The sequence below is a fragment of the Rhinopithecus roxellana genome, chromosome 19 (genome assembly GCF_007565055.1).
Source record: "Rhinopithecus roxellana isolate Shanxi Qingling chromosome 19, ASM756505v1, whole genome shotgun sequence".
Lineage (NCBI taxonomy): Eukaryota > Metazoa > Chordata > Mammalia > Primates > Cercopithecidae > Rhinopithecus > Rhinopithecus roxellana.
Window position 1 is genome coordinate 29998136 of NC_044567.1, and position 24384 is coordinate 30022519.

The following is a 24384-nucleotide window of genomic DNA, read 5'->3' on the forward strand; positions in this document are numbered from 1 at the left end:
GGCATCTGACAGTGAATTTTTGATAAAAATGTAAAAAGGCTATGTTAAGTTCGGGTGGAAAAACAATGTACCACCATGTTACTATCAGCAGTCAGGACGTCTGATTTTAGGAGTCGCCAATCTGGATGGGAGAAATGCTGAAGGAGATGCATGTTCAAGCCATTCAATAGAGATCTAGTGAGTGCACATGGTTCAGGAAATGGATTAACAGGTGCCCAGGAAAGCAACTTTGAAGAAACTGGTTATAAAACAAATGATGCAAGAGAGTTAAATGATCCAAAGAGAATGATGGTGTCTTACTTTCTGTCCCCTACAGAGAATATAAATATCGTTTATTCTGGAATCTAACTTACTGGCTTCATTTTCAAAATGCATCACTTTATTTTCCTTACAAGGTAGCCGCAAGTTAAGCACGTGACAGTCACATGATTTTCTCAGTAAGCCCCAAGGTTTCCACCAGCTTTCCTGGAGCCTATGGCCAGAAGAGTCCGGAGATATCAAATATTAACTTACTCCACAGTCGCAAGTTCCTTTCATGTTGGGTTATTGAACACAAATCATTGGGTAACTTGTCTTCAACATAGTCCATTTCTGTTCCTAAAAGTGTTAGCTGTGCTTTCTTGTCATGAATACTCTGACTCCTATAACTTCATCAGAATCTCCTTTTGTCTTCGTATATTCTAGGGTGTAAGAAAGGCCATTACAGCCCCTGGTTTGGACACCAACTTTTACACCTACAAGCTCAAGCTTATCTTTAAGGAATTGTTTTTTATCTTGTTTACTGCTGAAGGTGTCAGGGTGAGGGCATCCGGGTGGGCTGCAGCTTCCTCTTGGTCAAAGCCTGGACAGTTGCCCAGGCTAAGGAAGCGACCTCTTTGCCATCTCTGCGTCCCAGTGACTTGGGCTGGAGCTGCACCGCCTCAGCCTCTCTCCACGGACACGGCGGTACATTGACACAAAGGCATTTTATACATACACATAGATTTTTCCATGGGATAATTCAGCCCTCAAAAAAAGTCAGTCTTTTATAGCCTTTAATACCAGTGTGTTTTTTCCTCTTTCAAAATATATGTCCTATCAGTAATATTTATTATTATTATTTTTGAGATGGTGTCTCACTCTGTCTCCCAGGCTGGAGTGTGGTGACGTGATCTCAGCTCACTGCAACCTCCGCCTCCTAGGTTTAAGCCATTCTCGTACCTCAGCCTCCCCAGTAGCACTGCACCACCACGCCTGGCTAATTTTTCTATTTTTAGTCGACGCGGGGTTTCACCATATTGGCCAGGCTGGTCTGGAACTCCTGAGCTCAAGTGATCTGCCTGCCTCAGCCTCCCAAAGTACTGAGATAACAGGCATGAGTCACTGCTCCTGGTTCTATCAGTAATATTTATTCACTTCCACAAATAATCTAGTTTTATGCCAAAATGTACTGTATATTTTGTGTATATTTTTCTTTTGCTGGTATTTTTATTTAATTACATCCTGAGTGTATGCTTATTAATTTTAAAGATAAACACCAGAGAATTTTTCAGGTTTCATACCTAAGAGTCCCACTTCACCTCCAGCCATGTACCTGGTTCTCAGAAGTAAGTTCTGACTCTCACACCCAAATTTGCTGGCCCAAAAATTTTAGGTATTTATGTTTTAACCTTTATACTATAAAATATTTACTTCCTAATATGCCTTCTATTCAATATAATACATGCACTTGTAAAACAGTACAAAGTGGTATGCTATTCAAAGCAAACAATGGCTTCTAGCTAAGGATGGTGATTTAAATGCATGTCTTTATTTGCCACCTTCTGAAATTCCACCAAAATGAAAGTTTATAAAAAAAAAGCACCAATGCCAAAGCTCAAAGAATAACACAGAAAATAATAGTAACAAACTGTTGGAAGCTGGAGAATCCATCGACAAGTGGTAACTGAATTAGCCAACTTGAGAAAACATAAATCTAAACTGGCATTGCTAGAAGCTATCAAGTTAATCTGCTTTGTTAAACCTCTTAACAGAAATCAAAAGCATTGGATACTTCTGAAAGAGATGGTGAAGGTGAAGAGACAAAAAACAGTTCCAACCGAAAGATTTTCTAAGTAGGTAACTCCCAGATTCCCTCTTCATTTTTAGCCCTCACCAGTCTTAGTAGAAGACTGAGGTTTACTCTCCAGAAAATTTCTGGGTTTCCCTTTGCCATGGAAACGTAAGTACATTGAGGGTGAGAAGAGTGTAGTAAATACGTGGACTCTCAGGACACTAGTAGCCAAAATTACTTCTGCAGGAAGGGAAATGGAAAAGTATTCCTTGAGGTTTCTCACCATCTCCAGATAATTCAATAGAAAATAGCTAACAGTCACCCCACGTGAAACCTACAGTCAACAAATTTCTGTCATAGTCACAGATTGCAAAAATCTTTTTGTTGTCAGGTTGATATGATATGATTGGGCAGCCAAAGATTATGCCATTAGACATCTGGAGAAAGTTTCTATCATGAAAGACAGGAAGCAACATGAACAAAAACAGCAACAACAAAACTTGGGGGAAATCTGAGATTATGCGAGGATATAAAAACTCGAATTTAAAAACTCATTAACATCTCAAGGAAGATAAAAGAAAATTTGTTTCTATGAAGCAAGAAAAGTCTTTCAAAGAACAAGATAGATGGCATGTAAATTTAAAATATGATAGCAAAAATTAAAATTCAATGGAAAATTTAAATGATAAAGTTAAGGAAATTTTCCAGAAAATTGGATTTTTAAAAAAGGGATATGAAATAGGAAAGGAAATATAAAACAAAATATCAGCCTGAGTGAATCACATCCAGGTAAATGAGTTTCAAAAAGAGAAAAGAGTAAAAATGGAATGAAATAAATTATAAAGAAGTGATTAAAAATAAATTCACGAAGTTGAAGAATATGAGTCTCTTGATTTAAGGATCTTTTGAATGATCAGAACAAAGGATTAAAAAAAAATCTTCAAGGTACATGTTCTTGAAATTTCAAAAACTGGTGACAAAAGAAAGGGAAGCATGCTCCCTGAAATAAAAAATAAAACACAGTAAACAAAGAGCAACAATTGAAAAAAGAGAAATGAGAATTGAACTTAAATTCTCAACAGCAAAATCTTCAATATTCTGTTACCAAATTATTTCCAATCTCGAAATCAATATATAACTGAACCATCAATCAAAACATGAGGGTACCATTTCTACCTCCAGCTAGTAATTATATCTGACCAGTCTTCCTGCTAAAGGCAAGCAGGAAAACTGGATAAGATACTTTTTAAAAACCTGTGTAAAGGCACTGGAAAGCTACTAGGGAGGTGAGTACTTGAAGGACCCAAAATCCTGGAGGAAATGGAAACCCAAAGACTTGTGCCTGACATTTAGCTCTGCTTTCTCCTTGACACACTTGCAAATACTAAAGCAGTGCCCTGAAAGACTGAGCCACTGAGCAAGTGTTAAGCAACCTCATGGGGCTGGGAGGGGAAAACAAATGGATTCTAGGACCCACCAAAGGGGAGTAAAGGTAAAAACATAAAGTTTTCAGTAGAGACACCTAAAAGACCATTGCTTAAAGTGAAATAAATAAGAAATAGACCAGACATTGCAATAAGTGAAACCTGCCTCTCAATTAATTCAATCTCACTGTATTAAGATGATCAGTTTCTATCCCAATAGCCTGTTAGTAGTAAAAGTAAATGCTGTCTGCAAGAAGTGTCATCATTCAGAACTTCCAATTGTGTCTTTAATTTTTATGCAGACTCTCTAGGGCTCTATTTAAAAATAAAATAGCAGGCAGGTAAAAGATAAGAACTGACTGTAAAAATCTAGAGAAAAATCAGAAAATGGTAACCAATCCACAGGAAAGTCAGATATTGGTGGTATCAGACACAGACTTTAACAACTAGAATTAATATGGGCAAGAAATTAATGAAAAATTTATAACTTTAGCGGAGACTGTGAAACTAAAATATGAATTCTAGAAGTAGAAAATAAATACAATCAAGTATACAAAAGACACAGTTTAAGAAAGGATTAATGATTTAGAATGGGGGCATAGAAAAGTATCTCTAGAATGAAGAAAGGAAGCAACCAAAGGATAGGAAATAAAACAAGAATATAAGAGATACACAGCGCACAGTGAAATGATCTAACATATATGTAATTGGAGTTACATGAGGAGAGGAAAAAGAGAATGGGACAGACCTAATATTCTATAGTAATCAAAGAGTCAATGCTCTAGAGTTTCCCGAAATGGATAGAAAATTGTGCCCAACATTCACAAAGCTTTATGAACTTCAAGCAAGATAAATACAAAAATGGAAAACCCACCAAAAAACACAAGCAAAAATCCCAAATACAGGTACATCTTAGAAAGCTTCTGAAAACCTAAAATAAAAAGATAATTTTAAAAATAGCCAGAGTAGGCCAGGCACAAGGGCTCATGCCGGTAATCCCAGCACTTTGGGAGGCCGAGGCAGGAGGATCGCTTGAGCCCAAGAGTTCAAGATCAGCCTGGGCAACATAGGGAGATCCTGTATCTATCAAAAAAATAAAAATAAATAGCTGAGAGTGGCAGTGCATGCCTATGGTCTCAGCTACTCAGGGGACTGAGGTGAGAGGATCACTTGAGTCCAGGAAGTTGAGGCTGCAGTGAGCTGTGATCACTCCACTGCACTCCAGCCTGGGTGACACAATGAGCCCCTGTTTCAAAAATAAATAAATAAAATGGCCAGAGTAAAAAAGACTACCTTTCAGAAAATGAAACAGATGAAGTAAACCAAGAAATAGACTTGGAATTCAAGATACATGTGATCTAGCCAGGCAGATTGATAAAGGGCACTCCAAGGTTTTTACTGAAAGAATCTCAGTGTTAGCTGCGCCCCTGACCTAGAAATTAACTTGTCCAGAGTAGGGAATAAGATAGTAGACATCCAACATGTTGAAAGTTTCAATGTAGCTGTCTTCTGTAGTTAATAGATGACAATAGGAAATGCAGAATTAGGCTTTCTCACTTCAATGGGAAATGATAGTATTCTTGAATAATAATCAAGAATGGTGGTGTGTAACTATCAGAGACAGTGGGGACATAATTTACTTCAGTAAAACCTAGGAGTGCAGGGTTTTATTTTATTTTCCACTTCTAGAATCTAGTTAGATTATTATTATAGATTTATGTTCTCTGCTGAAATTATACATTTTTCATTAATTTATTGCCCATATGAATCTTAGTTATTAAAGTCTGTGTCTGATACCAGCAATATCTAGATTTCCTCTGAATTGGTTACTATAATCAGAGTGTTTCAACCTGCAGAGGTCTTTGCAATGGCTAATTGATCACAGAGTCCCTAGAAACTAAATAAATGGGCTTATCAAAGGGCTATTTGACAATTTAAGCAGAATAATTTTAGCTCAAGTAAGCAGAAACCTGGCTTGAGTCACTGCAGAGGAAATTAATGGACTCTTACCTACACTGAAGGTCTCTTTCTCAAAGATACTGATCTCCTTGTAAAATGAGGGACTCTATTTCAATGACCTGCTTTTTCTTTCTTTCTTTCTCTTTCTTTCTTTCTTTCTTTCTTTCTTTCTTTCTTTCTTTCTTTCTTTCTTTCTTTCTTTCTTTCTTTCTTTCTTTCTTTCTTTTTCTTTTTCTTTTTCTTTTTTTTACCATATGTCTTAGCCAGTTTGGGCTGCTATAGAATGGGAGGATAAAACAAAAAGCATTTATCTCTCACAATTCTGGAGACTGGAAGTCTAAGATCAGGGTGCCAGCATGGTCAGGTTTTTGATTATGTCTTCAACATATCCTTCCTTGGTGAGTGCATGCAGGGAGAGTGGTAGTTCTAGTCTCTTTCACTTATAAGGACACTAATTCCATTCTGGGGGCTCTACCCTTATGACCTAATTACTTTTTGAAGTCTCCACCTCCCAATACTATCCCACTTAGGGTTAGGGTTTTAACATGTAAATTTTGGAGAGGATAAAACCATGTAGTCCCATTAAACCATAAATCACAAGTATATACTGCAATTCTCCATCAATGCCTTCTCCAGAAGAGTAGCTCTGGAGCACTAAGAGACATTGTCATCCAAACTGCCCATAGTACACTTGAGTATTATCTCATCCACTGGATCATAAAATTAGAAATGCACAGCTATGTTTCCTTACAAAATAGCAAAGGTATGTAGGACTGTATAGGTATAGGCAAAGAATAAAACAGGATACTCTTATTCTTTGAGCATTTTCTTCCTGCCCCCCTAGATCCCCTTTCCATCATTATCAGCTTCTGCTATGCATGCCCTGGAATGATCATTTACTTGGGTTTGGCCAACATGAGACACCAGTAAGAGATCAGAAGATGGGAGTAGACTGAGGTTTGGTTGCTCTCTGGCTCCCTTTCTGCTGGTTTGCTGATTGGCAATGGCCATCCTCTTTGGGAGGTCACACTTTCTTCCTGGAAGCCCTCTCCTACAGCTACTAAGGGAATGGTTCTATTCCCAGTTTACATATGCCCTTTCCTTTGACCCTTCACACCTAGGAAGGCAAAGAGTCCCACTGTTTCTGGCAAAGTGGTGTGCCCTGTTCCTACTAATTTCTTTTAACCCTCTTCATACCCTTGAATACAGTCGCTTTATTAAAATTTCTTTAATTACCTGATTTTGCAGTGCCAGCTGTTTCCTGTCAAGACCTTTCTGATATAGTTTCTAATTTAAAATGCAAACTTTATTATAGTATTTAATTATCATATATATGAGTCTATTTCTGGACTCTATTCTCTTCACTGGTGTGCTTAAATGTTCTTGCACCAATGACACATTGTTGTAATGAATCTAGTGTTATAGCATAGTTTTGTATGTGATATGGCAGCAGTATTTCAACTTTTTGGCCTTAGGAACCCCTTGTACTCTTAAAAATTATTGAGGAGTCCAAAGAGCTCTTATTCATGAGAGACAAATTTCTCAACATTTCCGATATTAGAATTATACTGGAGACATTTAAAATATTTGATTATATATGTATATAAATAACAATAAATCTATTACAACTTAACATATTTTATAAAAAACTATATTTTACAAAAATTTTAATGTGTTTTTTTAATTTTTTCAAATCTTTTTAATATTTGGCTTAATAGGGAACACTTGTACTTTAACATATGTATTTACATTAAATTGGTTGCAATATATTGTTTTGCTTGAACTATATGAAGAAAATTTCACCTCATAATGATATGTAGTTGAAAAAGGAAAGAATATTTTAATAGCCTTTTGAAATAATTGTTGATTTTCTTTTATCTTATACCCAACTGTGATGAACAATAGTATCTCAAAGGTCGTTTGTAATGTAGAATATGAAGCCACATCAATAAGTTTCTTGTATTTAAAATCCATTGGTCTATCTTTCACTCAGAATGGATCTTAGACACAAACATGGTTTTGTAGCATCATGCGTTGGTCATTTGGAAAATATTTATTTCCTGGGGTATGTAAATCTTAAAAATGTCCATGTAGTAGACAATGTCAAAAATTATAGTTAAGATAACCAGGCATGTCAGTCATCAGAAAAGATTCAGCTATTGGGAAGCTGTCGAACTTACAGTGGCAGATACAAGTTTTTCCAAAATTTTTCTTTTTATATGAAAGATAAAATTATATCATTGACAACGAATCATGGCAACTATCTTCTTGACGTGACAGTCTCATTTCATTTATTTTTGAGAAAATATCTGCCAAATATCCCAGGCCTGAATAATCATAGATCATCCAGTGGTTACTAGTGGCAATGTATAGCATAGTGATTAGAACTTGGGGATCTCAAAGTGAGACATGTTTGGAACCAAATTCTGACTTGACTACTTATTTTGAACATATGAATACTTTCTTGCCACTCCCACTGTATGAGATACAATAAATCTGACACCCTTGAAGCATATAAGCAGGTGCCCAATACATTGTCATTGATCTGACTGCATTAATGAATAGATAGGGACAAAATGATCTTACATATGTATAGTCAATCATAGACCAAAAGGGCCTTGAAATCCCTTTCTGATTCATTTTACACACAGTGTAGTTAAAGTTATGTCAGGAAGAAGATATGGCAGATATCCTTGTTTCTTAAAGACAAACTTTAATGTGGTCATATAATCACAACAGTATCTGTTCTCCTGCATGCAGAACACCATTAATATATACCTAGGTATCTAAAATAATACTATTTTTTGAGTTCATATATATGTATATACACACACACATACACACACACACACACACATATATATATATAAAATTTTATTTTATTTATTTATTTATTTTTGAGACAGAGTCTCACTCTGTCACCCGGGCTAGAGTCCAGTGGCGCAATTTCGGCTCAATGCAACCTCCACCTCCTGGGTTCAAGCGATTCTCCTGCCTCAGCCTCCTGGGTGGCTGGGATTACAGGCACACACCACCACGCCTGGCTAATTTTTATATTTTTAGTACAGATGGGGTTTCACCATGTTGGTCAGGCTGGTCTTGAACTTCTGAACTTTAACTCCTGACCTCATGATCCACCCACCTCGGCCTCCCAAAGTGCTGAGATTACAGGTGTGAACCACTGCGCCCCTCCGAGTTCTTATATTTTTAATCACATTTTTGAACTTTTGGTAAAACTTAAGTAGACAACAGAAGATAGAGTATACAGCATTTTTTTCCAGAGAGAGATAGTCAGATATCCAGTGAGGATAGGAAATAACTTCTTCTGGTTCTTATTTTTCAAAAGAGTAAATAAGTCTTGTTTATTTTTTTTAAACAACACATCAGACATTTAAAGGGAAGAATCTGAAATTCTATTCTAAGGTCAAAAGAATAAGAAATGTTCTATGTGCTATTTCAATTCATCCTTTAGTGTCACTTCGGTCACAATCATAACAAAATAGTTATCCAAAAAGAAAATTTAGATTTTTAAGTACTCTTACAGAAGTGTTTTATAGAAAATTATGCTCAGTGGAGGCTGAGATGTAAAGGTACCTTCTCTTTGCTATTGCAATAAAGGAGCATATGGTAGCTAAGTATGCATGCTGTAGATTTTTAAATTCCTTTTTCTCTTTCTATTCTTTTACTTTAAGAATAAGACTTTTATATATTTTCAAAGACAGGCGTATGTCTAAGTAACTAAGAAGGCAAGTAACCAACCACCTTTTTCTTGTAGAATTCACACATGATCAGTCCAGCTGGGGAATATATTCTTTCAATTGGTTGCCCTGTTCTCTGAGAGGCCCAATGCTACAGAATATAATACATACAATCACTACTCTATCTTTTAATTTTTGTAATGTTTCAGGGTAAGGCCAATACCAATTGATATTCATTCTTCCAATTTAGAGAAAGCAATTTTAAAACTCTGGCAACTTAAAGAACATATTTCAGTTTTTTGGCATGGCCTATCTTGTTGACTTTATAGTATTCAAATCAAAACATAATAACTTCTCCAGGCCGGGTGCGGTGGCTCATGCCTGTAATCCCAGCACTGTGGGAGGCCGAGGCGGATAGATCATGAGGTCAGGAGATCGAGACCATCCTGGCTAACCCAGTGAAACCCCATCTCTACTAAAGAATACAAAAAATTAGCCGGGCATAGTGGCCAGCGCCTATAGTCCCAGCTACTTGCGAGGCTGAGGCAGGAGAATGGCGTGAACCCAGGAGGTGGAGGTTGCAGTGAGCCGAGATTGTGCCACTGCACCCCAGCCTGGGCGACAGACCAAGACTCCGTCTCAAAAAAAAAAAAAAAAAAAAACCAAAAAACAAAAACAATAACTTCTCCAGCCTGTGTCCCCTAAGCATTCTTGGAAATCTCATTCAGTCGGGAAACAGTCTCATATTTCGATCATACAAATCTACATTTTTCTTTAAAAAATGAAGGTGAGCTCTGAATTCTGAATAAGAAAGTAGAACATGAAATGTAAACATGAGTTAAACTTTTCAAATGTCAGAAATGAAAGGACTTTAGAGATTGTTCAGTTCCATTTTCTCAATTTGACAGATGAGAAAACTTCCTTAGAGAGATGAATGACAACAACTACCATTATGGACTACTTTTTGGGAACTAAATATTTCATTAAGCACTGTGCATTTATTATTCCATTAATTCTAATAACAGCCTTTATCAATAGGTGAACAATGTCTATAGTATAGAAGTGGAATCTAAGGTTCAAAGGAGCTAAATAATTTGCCCGTGTCATATCTAGAAAGAAAGAATCAAGGCCAGAATTTGAATCCAGGCCTGTCTGCTTGACATTCCAACCCATGTCAGAGCTCTGAGAGGATATGCTGAGAAACTTCAGGAGAGAAGGTCATAAAGCTCAGTGGAGTTAGTGCTTTTAAGGTTATCTCTTGGTTTGTAAGAACTGGGAGAGATTTACGATGTCAGCTAGTGAGGTGATAATTGGATTTTCAGCTCAACTCAGAATGACTTACAGAGTGTGATTTATTTTTCAGTACATATGGGGATTTTAAAATTTGATATAGAGCTGAGGCCCCAGCAGGTCTCATGGTATGAACTGAACTAGTTGAAAAAGGGAGGGACCATAGCCAGCCATCTTCCATCTTCACGTGGGTATTGGAGACAATATTTGCTCCCTAAATGCATAGGTTCTGTCACTATTAGCTATATAATTTGGGCATATCATTTCAACTTATTATCCATTTTCTCATCTGTAATTAGGGACAATAAGAACTGCTTAATAACTTAGTAGGAATGCTATAAAGATTTAGCAAAATATATATAATATTTTTAAAGGCAGTACATATTTAAATATTATTGCCCTAGAAGTCACTAGGTGTTTGCAAAGTAAGTGTGACTAGTGTAATCAGCTCATGCAGAAACCTGTAGTAGGTGCTATTATATAACAGTTTTCTTCTCTTAATGTGCATAGGAATTACCTGTGGCTCTTATCAAAATGCAGATTCCTCGCAGTTCGGTAGGTCTAGGGTAGGCTTGAAATGGTTCATATCCAAAAAGTTCCCAGGAAGTATAGCTGCTGGGAATCCACTGACCACATTTTGAATAGCAAGGGTCTGGATTGCAAAAAATTCTAGTGTTAATAAAACTTATGTAGTTTGAAGATTTTGGCTGAAATACAAGATACCCTTAAATGAAATTCTGGAAAGAATTATTTAGGAAAAGGATCATTTTATTTAACTTCCTTATTTTTGTGTAAGAGAAGACTACACACATATGTGCGTGCACACACACACACACACACACACACACACACGTAAAGTGCCATTCTGAATGACCAGCCAACAAGTTGGTAGAAAAGGCCAGATCTCCTGGCCTGAGGACATTTCTAGGCTGGGGTAGGCTGCTTCACCTGACAGAATATCCTCCACCCACTCAATCCATTACAGCTCCAGTTTAAAGACAGTCTGCTGGCAGAATTCCCTGTTTCTTGGGGAGTTCAGTCTTCAACTGATTGGATGAAACTCATTCATATTACCGACAGTAATCTACTTTACTCAGAATCTACTGATTTAAATGTTAATCTCATCTAAAAAATACCCTCACAGCACCATCCAAACTTGTTTGACCAAATAAACATTAGGGTACTAGGGCCTAGTCAAGTTAATACCTAAAATTAACCATCCCAAGACGGTGCCATTGAAACCCAGAGTAAAAGGAGTTTCAAGACGGAGTGAGTAGCCAGCTACATTGACTACTACTAAGAGGATCAGATATCATCTGTTACCTTTACCATCTAGGAAGTTATTACTGACCTTGACAAGAGCAGTATCTGAGTGCTGGAAACAGAAGCCCAGTTAGAGTATGTTGTGAGAAGAAATTATATATGTAGACATTTTTCTTTTTATCTCAATCTTCGAGAAATAATGAAAACTAAAACCACATTTTAGCACATCCTATTCCCTTCTCTCCTCTCCATCTTTAGGATGTCTTAACTAAAGTTGGAAGCCTGGCGATTGTTTGGTTGGTCTCCAAATCTCTTTTCCTGATGACATAGCAAATAAAAATAAGCCACAATAGTCTTATCTATTTGTAATCTTGTTATTGTGTGTATATATATATATTTTTGTAAACTGACATTATCTTTTTTTAGATGAATTGAGGTATAAATAAAACATAGTGAAATATATTTTATTATAATACATTGATGAAGTCTAAGATTATACAAATTTATGCTGAAAAGATATTACAGAAGAATCAATGAATAAAACTTAAATGCCTTTAAAATTAAAACATAGACTTCCCACCAAAGTCCATGTAGAAGCCCTACTTTCACTGTTGTATATTACTTTTAAGATTTTGTACACATTTAAGTGTTAAAAAATGAAAATCATTGGCCTTTGGCCAGGACAATTGAATTCTGACATGGGTCCAGACACTAACTCTTTGTGTGACTATAGCAAGTCCTCATCTCTGAGCTTCAGTTTTTTACACATAAAATAATGAGGTTGAATTCACCGATCCCTAATGTCCCCTGCAACTGTGATAAATTGTGGCTTGAAGCAAGTATGACCCTGGGAATGTAAAAAAAGGGAAGCTCAGTTGTAAAGATGCATAAGTTCAAATTGTGTTTTTTGTTTAAATACTAGAATATAATAAGTTAAATATAGTCTTTCAAGGAAGTGATGCTTTTTTGTCACCAAGACATAAAAAAATAAAACATATAAGATTAAGAACATAAATCATCAATTCCTAGAAAATGAAGTTGAATAAAATTTGTCCATTTTGTTGAGCATAAAAATAAAAGGGCAAGTTAGTTTAAATGGAGATTTTTGAATTTCACTCTCAAAGATTCTGTTAGATTATACCTTGGTCCCAGTTTAGGATCTACATTGTAAACATCTTCCATGGTCCAATTGGTACTGATGTCTGTGGGTCCAAAGACAATATTTAAAAGATAACGAGAAAAAAAAAAAGTAAAAATAAGATGGGCTGAAGATTATGGATTACATTAAGAATTGCTCATTTGAGGTCCATTCCAAGATGGCCGAATAGGAACAGCTCCAGTCTGTAGTTCCAAGCATGATCAAGGTAGAAGACGGGTGATTTCTGCATTTCTGACTGAAGTACCTGGTTCATCTCATGGGGACTGGTTGGACAGTGGTGCAAAGAGGGCGAGCCAAAGCAAGGTGGGGTATTGTCTCACCCTGGAAGTGCAAGGGGTCGGGAGATTTCCCTTTCCTAGGCAAAGGAAGCTGTGACAGACTGTACCTGAAAAATGTGACACTTCCGCCCAAATACTGCACTTTCCCATGGTCTTAGCAACTGGCAGACCAGGAGATTCTCTCCCGTGTGTGGCTCAGTGGGTCCCATGCCCACAGAGCCTTGTTCACTGCTAGCGCTTCAGTCTGAGATTGACCTGTGAGGCTGCAGCCTGGTGCGGGGAGAGGCATCTGTCATTGCTGAGGCTTGAGTAGGTAAACAAAACAGCTGGGAAGCTCAAACTGGATGGAGCCCACCACAGCTCAGCAAGACCTACTGCCTCTATAGACTCCACATCTGTGGGCAGGGCATAACAGAACAAAAGGCAGCAGAAACTATTGCAGACTTAAACGTCCCTGTCTGACAGCTCTGAAGCTAACAGTGGTTCTCCCAGCACGGTGTGTGAGCTCTGAGAATGGACAGACTGCCTCCACAATTGGGTCCCTGACCCCTGTATAGCCTAACTGGGAGACACCTCCCAGTAGGGGCCAACAGACACCTCATACAGGCAGGTGCCCCTCTGGGATGAAGCTTCCAGAGGAAGGATCAGGCAGCAATATTTGCTGTTCTGCAGCTGCCACTGGTGATACCCAGGCAAACAGGGTCTGGAGTGGACCTCCAGCAAACTCCAACAGGCCTGCAGCTGAGGGACCTGACTGTTAGAAGGAAAACTAACAAACAGAAAGAAATAGCATTAACATCAACGAAAAGGACATCCACACCAACACCCCATCTGTAGGTCACCAACATCAAAGACCAAAGGTAGACAAAACCACAAAGATGGGGAGAAACCAGAGCAGAAAAGCTGAAGATTCTAAACACCAGAGGACCTCTTCTCTTCCAAAGGATCACAGCTCCTTGCCAGCAATGGAACAAAACTGGATGCAGAATGACTTTGACAAGTTGACAGAAGTAGGCTTCATAAGGTCGGTAATAACAAACTTCTCTGAGCTAAAGGAGCATGTTCTAACCAATTGCAAGGAAGCAAAAACCTTGAGGAAAGGTTAGAAGAATGGCTAACTAGAATAACCAGCGTAGAGAAGACCTTAAATGACCCGATGGAGCTGAAAACCATGGCGCGAGAACGTCGTGATACATACACAAGCTTCAATAGCCGATTCAATCAAGTAGAAGAGAGGATATCAATGATTGAAGATCAAAATAATGAAATAAGGCAAGAAGACAAGATTAGAGAAAAAAGAGTGAAAAGAAACGAATAAAGCCTCCAATATAGGACTATGGGAAAAGACCAAATTTATGCTTAATTGGTGTAACTGAAAATGATGGGGAGAATGGAATCAAGTTGGAAAACACTTTTCAGGATATAATCCAGGAGAACTTCCCCAACCTAGAAAGGCAGGCCAACATTCAAATTCAGGAAATACAGAGAACACCACAAAGATACTCTTTGAGAAGAGCAACCCCAAGGCACATGATTGTCAGATTGACCAAGGTTGAAATGAATGAAAAAATGTTAAGGGCAGCCAGAGAGAAAGGTCAGGTTACCCACAAAGGGAAGCCCATCAGATTAATAGCAGATCTCTCAGCAGAATCCAAGCAAGCCAGAAGAGAATGGGGGTCAATAGTCAACATTCTTAAAGAACAGAATTTTTAACCCAGAATTTCACATCAAGCCAAACTAAGCTCCATAATTGAAGGAAAAATAAAATCCTTTACAGACAAGCAAATGCTGAGAGATTTTGTCACCACCAGGCCTGCCTTATAAGAGCTCCTGAAGGAAGCACTAAACATGGAAAGGAAAAACCACTACCAGCCATTGCAAAAGTATGCCAAATTGTAAAGACCATCAATGCTATGAATAAACTGCATCAATTAATGGACAAAATAACCATCTAACATCATAATGACAGGACAAAATTATCACATAAAAATATGAACCTTAAATGTAAATGGGCTAAATGCCCCAAATAAAAGACACAGACTAGGAAATTGGATAAAGAGTAAAGACCCATCAGTGTGCTGTATTCAGGAGACCCATCTCATGTGCAAAGACACACATAGGCTCAAAATAAAGGGAAGGAGGAATATTTATCAAGCAAATAGAAAGCAAATAAAGGAGGGGTTGTAATCCTAGTCACTGATAAAACACATTTTAAACCAACAAAGATCAAAAGAGACAAAGAAGGTCGTTACATAAGGGTAAAGGGATCAATTCAATAAGAAGATCTAACTATGCTAAATATATATGCACTAATACAGTAGCACCCAGATTCATAAAGAAAGTCCTGAGAGACCTACAAAGAGACTTAGACTCCCACACAATAATAATGGGAGAGTTTAACACCGACTGTCAATATTAGACAGATCAATGAGACAGAAGGTTAACAAGGATATCCAGGACTTGAACTCAGCTCTGCATCAAGCAGACCGAATAGACAACTATAGAACTCTCCACCCCAAATCAACAGAATATACATTCTTCTCAGCACCATATCACATTTATTCTAAAATTGACTACACAATTGGAAGTAAAGCATTCCTCAGCAAATGTAAAAGAACAGAAATCACAACAAACTGTCTCTCAGAAGACAGTGCAATCAAATTAGAACTCAGGATTAAGAAACTCACTCAAAACCACACAACTACATGGAAACTGAACAACCTGCTCCTGAATGACTACTAGATAAATAATGAAACGAAGGCAGAAATACAGATGTTCTTTGAAACAAGTGAGAACAAAGACACAATATACCAGAATCTCTGGGACACATTTAAAACAATGGGTAGAGGGAAATTTATAGCACTAAATGCCCACAAGAGAAAGCAGGAAAGATCAAAAATTGACACCCTAACATCACAATTAAAAGAACTAGAGAAGCAAAAGCAAACACATTCAAAAGCTTGCAGAAGGCAGGAAATAACTAAGAACAGAGTAGAACTGAAGGAGATAGAGACACAAAAACCCTTCAAAGAATCAATGAATCCGGAAGCTGGTTGTTGTTAAAAGATCAATAAAATTGATAGACTGATAGCAAGACTAATAAAGAAGGAAAGAGAGAAGAATCAAATAGATGCAATGAAAAATGATAAAGGGGATATCACCACCAATCCCACAGAAATACAAACTACAATCAGAGAATACTATAAATACCTCTATGCAAACAAACTAGAAAATCTAGAAGAAATGGATAAATTCCTGGACACATACACCTTCCCAAGACTAAACCAGGAAGAAGTTGAATCTCTGAATAGACCAATAACAGACTCTAAAATTGAGGTAATAATTAATACCCTTCCAACCAATAATGTTCAGGACCAGAAGGATTCACAGCCAAACTCTACCTGAGGTATGAAGAGGAACTGGTACCATTCATTCTGAAATTATTCCCATCAATAGAAAAACAGAATTCTCCCTAACTCATTTTATGAGGCCAGAATCATCCTGATACCAAAGCCTGGCAGAGACTCAACAAAAAAAGAGAGTTTTAGACCAATATCCCTGATGAACATCGAGGAGAAAATTCTCAATAAAATACTGGCAAACCAAGTCCAGCAGCACATCAAAAAGCTTATCCACCATGATCAAGTTGGCTTCATCCCTGGGATGCGAGGCTGGTTCAACATATGCAAATCAATAAGTGTAATCCATCACATAAACGGAACCAATGACAAAAACCACATGATTATCTCAATAGATGCAGAAAAGTCCTTCAGCAAAATTCAACAGCCCTTCATGCTAAAAACTCTTAATAAACTAGGTAATGATGGAATGTATCTCAAAATAATAAGAGCTATTCATGACAGATCCACAGCCAATATCATACTGAATGGACAAACATTGGAAGCATTCCCTTTGAAAACTGGCACAAGAGAAGGATGCCCTCTCTCACCACTTCTATTCAACATAGTGTTAGAATTTCTGGCCAGGGCAATCAGGCAAGATAAAGAAATAAACGGTATTCAATTAGGAAAAGAGGAATTCATATCATCCTTTTTTGTAGATGACATGATTGTATATTTAGAAAACCCCATCATCTCAGCTCAAAATCTCCTTAAGATGATAAGCAAATTCAGCAAAGTCTCAGTATAAAAAATCAATGTGCAAAAACCACAAGCATTCCTATACACCAATAAGATACAAACAGAGAGCCAAATCATGAGTGAACTCCCATTCACAATTGCTAGAAAGAGAATAAAATACCTAGGAATCCAACTTACAAGGGATGTGAAGGACCTCTTCAAGGAGAACTACACACCATTGCTCAAGGAAATAAAAGAGGACACAGGACACAAACAAATGGAAGAACATTTCATGCTAATGGATAGAAAGAATCAATATCATGAAAATGGCCATAATACCCAAGGCAATTTATAGATTCAATGCCATCACCATCAAGCTACCAATGACTTTCTTCACAGAATTGGAAGAAACTACTTTAAATTTCATATGGAACCAAAAAAGAGCCTGCATAGCCAAGACAATCCTAATCCAAAAGATCAAAGCTGGAGGTATCACTCTATCTTACTTCAAACTACACTACAAGGCTACAGTAACCAAAACAGCATGGCCTTGGTACCAAAACAGAGATTTAGACCAATGGAACAGAATAGAGGCCTCAGAAATAACACCACACATCTACAACCATCTGATCTTTGACAAACATGACAAAAACAAGCAAGGGGGAAAGGATTCCCTATTTAATAAATGGTGTTGGGAAAACTGGCTAGCCATATGTAGAAAGCTGAAACTGGATCCCTTCCTTACACCTTATACAAAAATTAATTCAAGATGGATTAAAAACTTAAATGTTAGACCTAAAACCATAAAAACTTTAGAAGAAAACCTAGGCAATACCATTCAGGACATAGGCATGGGCAACAACCTCATGACTAAAACACCAAAAGCAATGGCAACAAAAGCCAAAATAGACAAATGGGATGGCATTTGAAACTCTGATGGCAAAAGAAACTGCCATCAGAGTGAACAAGCAACTTACAGAATGGGAGAAAATCTTTGCAATCTACCCATCTGACAAAGGGCTAATATCTAGAATCTATGAACTTAAACAAATTTACAAGAAAAAAAAAATAACCCCCTCCAAAAGTGGGCAAAGGATATGACCAGACACTTATCAAAAGAAGACATTTATGCAGCCAACAGACATATTAAAAAATGCTCATATTATTGGTCATTAGTGAAATGCAAATCAAAACTACAATGAGATACCATCTCATGCCAGTTAGAATGGTGATCATTAAAAAGTCAGGAAACAAGAGACGCTGGAGAGGATGTGGAGAAATAGGAATGCTTTTACACTGTTGATGGGAGTGTAAACTAGTTCAACTATTGTGGAAGACAGTGTGGTGATTCCTCAAGGATCTAGAACTAGAAATACCATTTGACCCAGGGATCCCATTACTGGGTATATACGCAAAGGATTACAAATCATGCTACTATAAAGACATATGAACATGTATGTTTACTGTGTCACTACTCACAATAGCAAAGACTTGGAAGCAACCCAAATGTCCATCAATGATAGACTGGATTAAGAAAATATGACACATATACACCATGAAATACTATGCAGCCATGAAAACGCATGTCCTTTGCAGGGACATAGATGAAGCTGGAAACAATCATTCTAAGCAAATTATCACAAGGACAGAAAACCACACACTGCATGTTCTCACTCATAGGTGGGAATTGAACAATGAGAACACTTGGACACAGGTGGGAGACATCACACACTGGGGCCTGTCAAGGGGTATGGGGCTGGGGGAGGGATAGCATTAGGAGGACTACCTAATGTAAATGATGAGTTGATGGGTGCAGCAAACCAACATGGCGCATGTATACCTATATAACAAACCTGCACGTTGTGCACATGTACCCTAGAACTTAAAGTATAATACCGTTTTAGAAAAAGAATTGCACACTTGAATAAGCTGAAATGTTGAGCAATACTCTTCTCTCTTCTAATGATATTCTGAAACTCATTTGGTTACCTAAAAAGCTACACCTTTATAGCATTTCCTTGTGTAAGATTATTAATCCAAGGTTCAAGTTTCCAAATTTTTGTTGCAATGTGGATGGCAAGGATAGTCTTTCTCTGATGTTCTTAGAATGTCCAATATTCAGGTTCTGGACTGTGAAGGGATTGATTGTCCTTAGTGAACCATAAAAGTTTTCTTTACCTTGTGAAAATATACTGTGGCATAATAATTAACTGTTATAGCATAAACATGCATTGAAAATGACAACTAAATGAAATCCCTTTATAAATGTTTAAATTACCCATCAGGTAGCCAAATGTACCTGAAGGTTTGATTGTCTTCCCAGGAATATGGAAGTAAACATTTGTTTTAAACTATTTTCACAATTTGTAAATTACCACATCAAGATATTTAATTTGGATCATTTTATACCCCTCAGTCAAATTTTTTGTTCTGAGGAGGATCTGTCTATCATCTGTCTGTCTGTCTGTCTGTCTGTCTATCTATCTATCTATCTATCTATCTATCTATCTATCTATCTATCTATCTCTGTTAGTTCTTTTTCTCTGGAGACCCTGACTAATACAGGCTCTAAGATAAGCACCAGGGATATACAGATAACTAAAGCACAGTACCTGCCATTGGGTAAGATGCCACTTAATGGGTTTATAAGGTTTAAAGACCACTTAAAGGGTTTATAATTGTAATTATCTACTGAGTAGATAATTACAATTGTTATTTTTTATTTCCTTAAACATGATAATTGGATACAGATATGGGGGCCATACAAATATTAAAAATGTGTGAAGAGTTAACATTGGGACTCTTAGCAGATACACAATAATATGTCTTTAAACACCTACATATTATAGAGAAAGAAAATGAGGGAAGATCACTCAAAAATGGCAAAAGAACGTGGGCTTACAGATCAAATATCAGTAGACTGATGAAAATTAGAAAATATATTGAGTTCAATACAGACACAATGATCTTAGATAAAGAATGTATGAAGGAAAAACATCACTGAGTTTCTTAAAAGCACAATAACAGTAGCAACACAATACTCTATTTCCAAACTGCATTTACTAGAATGTTGCTTCTCATTAATCCAAATAATACTAGTCATTAGAAAATGTTATCTGAGAAGATTTAGGATCCTAAATAATCTGGTCTGTAATTTTAAAAGAGAGTAAAGAAATTTACCTCCTAAATCCTGGTTTGTGAGCTTTCCTAATACCTACTATAGAAATGCAAAATGTTTTTCAGTTATTGTATTATTAATTCTCATACCTTTTATCTACATTTTCTGACTGAATAGCCTTCATTTCAATTGTGTTTTCTGTTTTCCTTGTTTTGATAAAGAATTATTTTAAGGACGTTTTGTTCTCTTCTGTAAAAACAATTATGCAAAAAATTATTCCCAAATAGTAACAAATTCTAAGTTTGTGTTTCATTCAGTGCAACATTTAGTAGCATCTCCCAGCTGACTTCTTATGTGATGAAAGAAAGCAAATGTTATAGTAAAGAGAAACAGCTGTTTCTTCCAACATTATAAATGTTATAAATCCCTTTCTTGTGAATAAAATGCAATCATCCCCTTTATTTCCAAAAGTAGGAGAGATCAGCTCCAAATAATGACAATCAGCAACAAAGGTGACTAACAATCCCCTTCAAACAATGGGAATATGTATATGACCCACAGTTTATCACTTCTCAAATCTTGTTTAGAAGAGAGTAAGGGGAGGTTGGCTACAATAACTGTAATATTCTTTCAAATCAGGGTCTCGAATTTTGAAAAGTTCTTCCTGAGGATGTCAGTACTGAAGAATAGGTTCAAATTGTCAAAGCTATTTGCAATTGATATTGCAAGCAAGTTTTAACAATAGGGAAATCAGTTTGTGTCAAAGCAACTTGGGCCATTAGTGAGTGTCATTTTCTCCATCTGTCAAACAAATAGCAATGAACTTCTTTTGCACAGCTGTTCAAATTAGCATGAGCTCACAGGCCTGAGGCCTAAATATGTAATCTGGCTGACCCTAATAATAATTGTGCCTTACCAAGTGCATGTTCATGAAAATCCACCGTGTCACTGCTTCTGGCCTCCTTTGAACATTTGTACCATTTTTATACTTTTGCAGCTTGTAATGATATTGCCATTCTTTTATTCATGCATTTTCTCCTTTCTTTCTTATTAGCTTTCACTTAAACCTTAAACCTATTTTTGGAAGCTCCTATTCATAATAGCTTAAATCATGAATTATATTATTTTTTAAAAAAGTATTTGCCTATAAAAGAAATAAACTCAAGTTGCCTAAAGCAAAAGCTGGCCTATTGGTCTCTTGAAAATGTTTACTCAAGGACCCCACTCCCTATACTTAACCTTTATACAGAAAATCAAAGAAGACTCATCTCACAACAAAGGAGAATCATCTCAAAGACAAGAATCAGATGAAAAGCCTACATATAACAGCATCAGTCCCAAGCTATCCATTCACTGTCTTCCACTGGGACTAATTCTAGCTTAAGGGTGTGGAGTTCTTTTTTCCCTGGTGGGGACAATACATGAAGATAATCCATCTAGAAAGAGAAGAGACTATGAGGCTGAATACAAAAAATGAGAGACAAGTTGAGGAGAGAAGAAGTGGGGACAATTCTAAGAAAATTCTAAGATTCAAAGCTGTTATATCTCACATCAAAACATCAATCAAATTTCCGCCCTCTAGGTCTTCGCAAAGGGTCTTGAGTGCTCTCCAGTGCTAACAATTGTAGACCTAAAAGAAAAAAAAAAAATCAAATCAAAATCAGTGTAAATAGAGAGTTTACTTGAGCCTTGTTTGAGAACTGTAGCCCAGGATTGATGGATTTAAGTTGCAATTAATATATGCTCAGGTTAGCAGCAGTTACAAGTGGGTTTTTAAGGAAAAAAAAGAAGAGGTAGTTCCTAAGTTGTTTACTGAGAATTTACATTAAAGTAACATAAGCTATTGACTGGCTATACATCTTTCTTTGCATCAAAAATTCCAGGAACATGAAGATAATGGGACAAGCAGCAAGTCAGGAACAAAAATACTTCAAACAATTACCCCCTGGTATGGGTGCAGGGAGCATGATTAAAGTTATGTCTTTCTGGGTCGGATAAATTTTCACATACCTCATAGCTCAGAATGCACTGAGTTATTTTTCTTTGTTCATAGTGAAGTTGGGAATATAAAATACTGTAATTGGGATCCAGGAACAAGGAAAAGTCCTTTAGAAGTTGAGGTAATTTATCTTGGACATCTTTAGTAAGTACAGTGTTATAATGATTGCTAAATAAATCAACGTATTTGTACCAGTTGTAAGACATTTAAGCAAAATAAATATATTTATGCTAGCCATAGGAAATATAACTTAAAAATAAATATTTAAATGGATACATCGATGACTCCCAAATATTTAGATTTAGCATGGACTTTTCCCCTGTGAAAGAACAACTGCAGTGGTTGGAGTTTTGACAGCCAAGAAAGGGTTTAGTCAAACTACTGAAAAAGGTCATTTGTATTTGCTAATGGGCACTTATTTAAGACTCCTACCTTTCCACAGAGACTGGAAGATAGGAGATCGATCTATCTTGAAGATTATATTTCAAAGGGGTGGCTCCCAGGTTTTTGAAAAAGACATTCCTGACTGGTAAAACTGGCAAGAAGCTGAAAGATTTACATCTCAAAAGGGCAGGGAAAGGATTTATAATTTCTAAAGTAAATGCTCTATGAGAAAAGGAGGCCTATAATCGGGAAGAAGCCTATCTAAAGTTTAGTAAAATCAAAGGAAATCATCAAGGTCATTTTAATCACCCTTGACTTATAATAGCTACTCATATTTTCACTGAATGTCTGACTGGCGTCTAAAACTTGAAATATCCAAAAATGATCTCCAGATCAGCCTCCACAAAGCCATTTATCTTACATTCTCCCATCCTCAGTAAATGATAAACCTCAGTAAAATCTTATCATCATCCTGGTCTCTAGTTTAAACGTATTTAGAATCTGACCATTTCTTACCATCTCTGCTGCAACTCATATGAATTATGAAAACAGGTCAGCATGGTTCCTGCTTCTGATCTTGCCCCTCTTTCATTTATTTTAAATGTAGAAGCCAGAGTGATCCTTTTAGGTCAGAAGGCTGATCATGTTACTTCTTTGATCAAAACCTTCTAATAGCATCAATTTCAATCAGGATAAAATCCAAAATTGTTACATGACCTTCAAGGCCATCTTCATCTCACCCTACATCTCTGACTTCTTGGACTCTCTCTCTCCCTCTTCCTCTGATCCAATCACACTGGTCCCTTGCTATTCTGGGAACACATTAGAAACCAGCCACTTGTTATCCCTCTGATGAGAATACTTTCCCATGATATCTGATGGTTTTCTTCTTCACTGTTATAGGTGACTATTCAACATGACTTTCTCAGTGAAGAATTCCAAATCACACTATCTAAAGTTGTGTTTCTACTCATTTTTGTCTTAATTTGACTAGTTATTTTTTAAACTATATTGTTTTTAAGGAGTTATATTTTTATCAAGTCTAGTTTTTATTTTTTATTTTATTTTATTTTATTTTGAGATAGAGTCTCACTCTGTCACCAGACTGGAGTATAGTGGTGTAATCTCAGCTCACTGCAACCTCTGTCTCCTGGGGTCAAACCATTCTCCTGCCACAGCCTCCTGTGTAGATGGGACTACAGGTACGTGCCACCACACCCAGCTAATTTTTGTATTTTTAGTAGAGATGGGGTTTTACCATGTTGGCCAGGAGGGTCTTGATCTCTTGACTTCATGATCCACCTGCTTTGGCTTCCAAAGTGCTGGGATTACAGTTGTGAGCCATCGCGCCCAGCCCTAGTTTTCCTTTCATTAATTTATTCATTCCTGGATTGAAACCTTCTATTCCATCCATTCTGCTTTTTTTTTTTATTATTGTTTTGCTCCTTTTTTTCTAATTTCTTTGTTCAATATATGTTTTTATAAAAGAAAAATTTCAGACAAATTAAATTTAAAGGAGGTTAACTGAGCAATGAACAATTTGCAAATTGGGCAGCCCCCAGAATCACAGCAGATTCAAAGAGATTACCATGCAGCCATGTGGTGGAAGATTTATGGACAAAAAATAGGAAATGATGTACAAAAATTGGAAGTGAGGTACAGATTGCCTTGATTGGTTACAGCTCAGCATTTGCCTTATTT

At 36.8% G+C, this 24384-nt stretch overlaps 1 pseudogene; it reads right to left on the reverse strand.

Annotated features, from left to right (window-relative positions):
- Positions 1–504: 504 nt before the first annotated feature.
- LOC115894924 lies at positions 505–20484 on the reverse strand (annotated as a pseudogene).
- Between the last annotated feature and the right edge of the window lie 3900 nt (positions 20485–24384).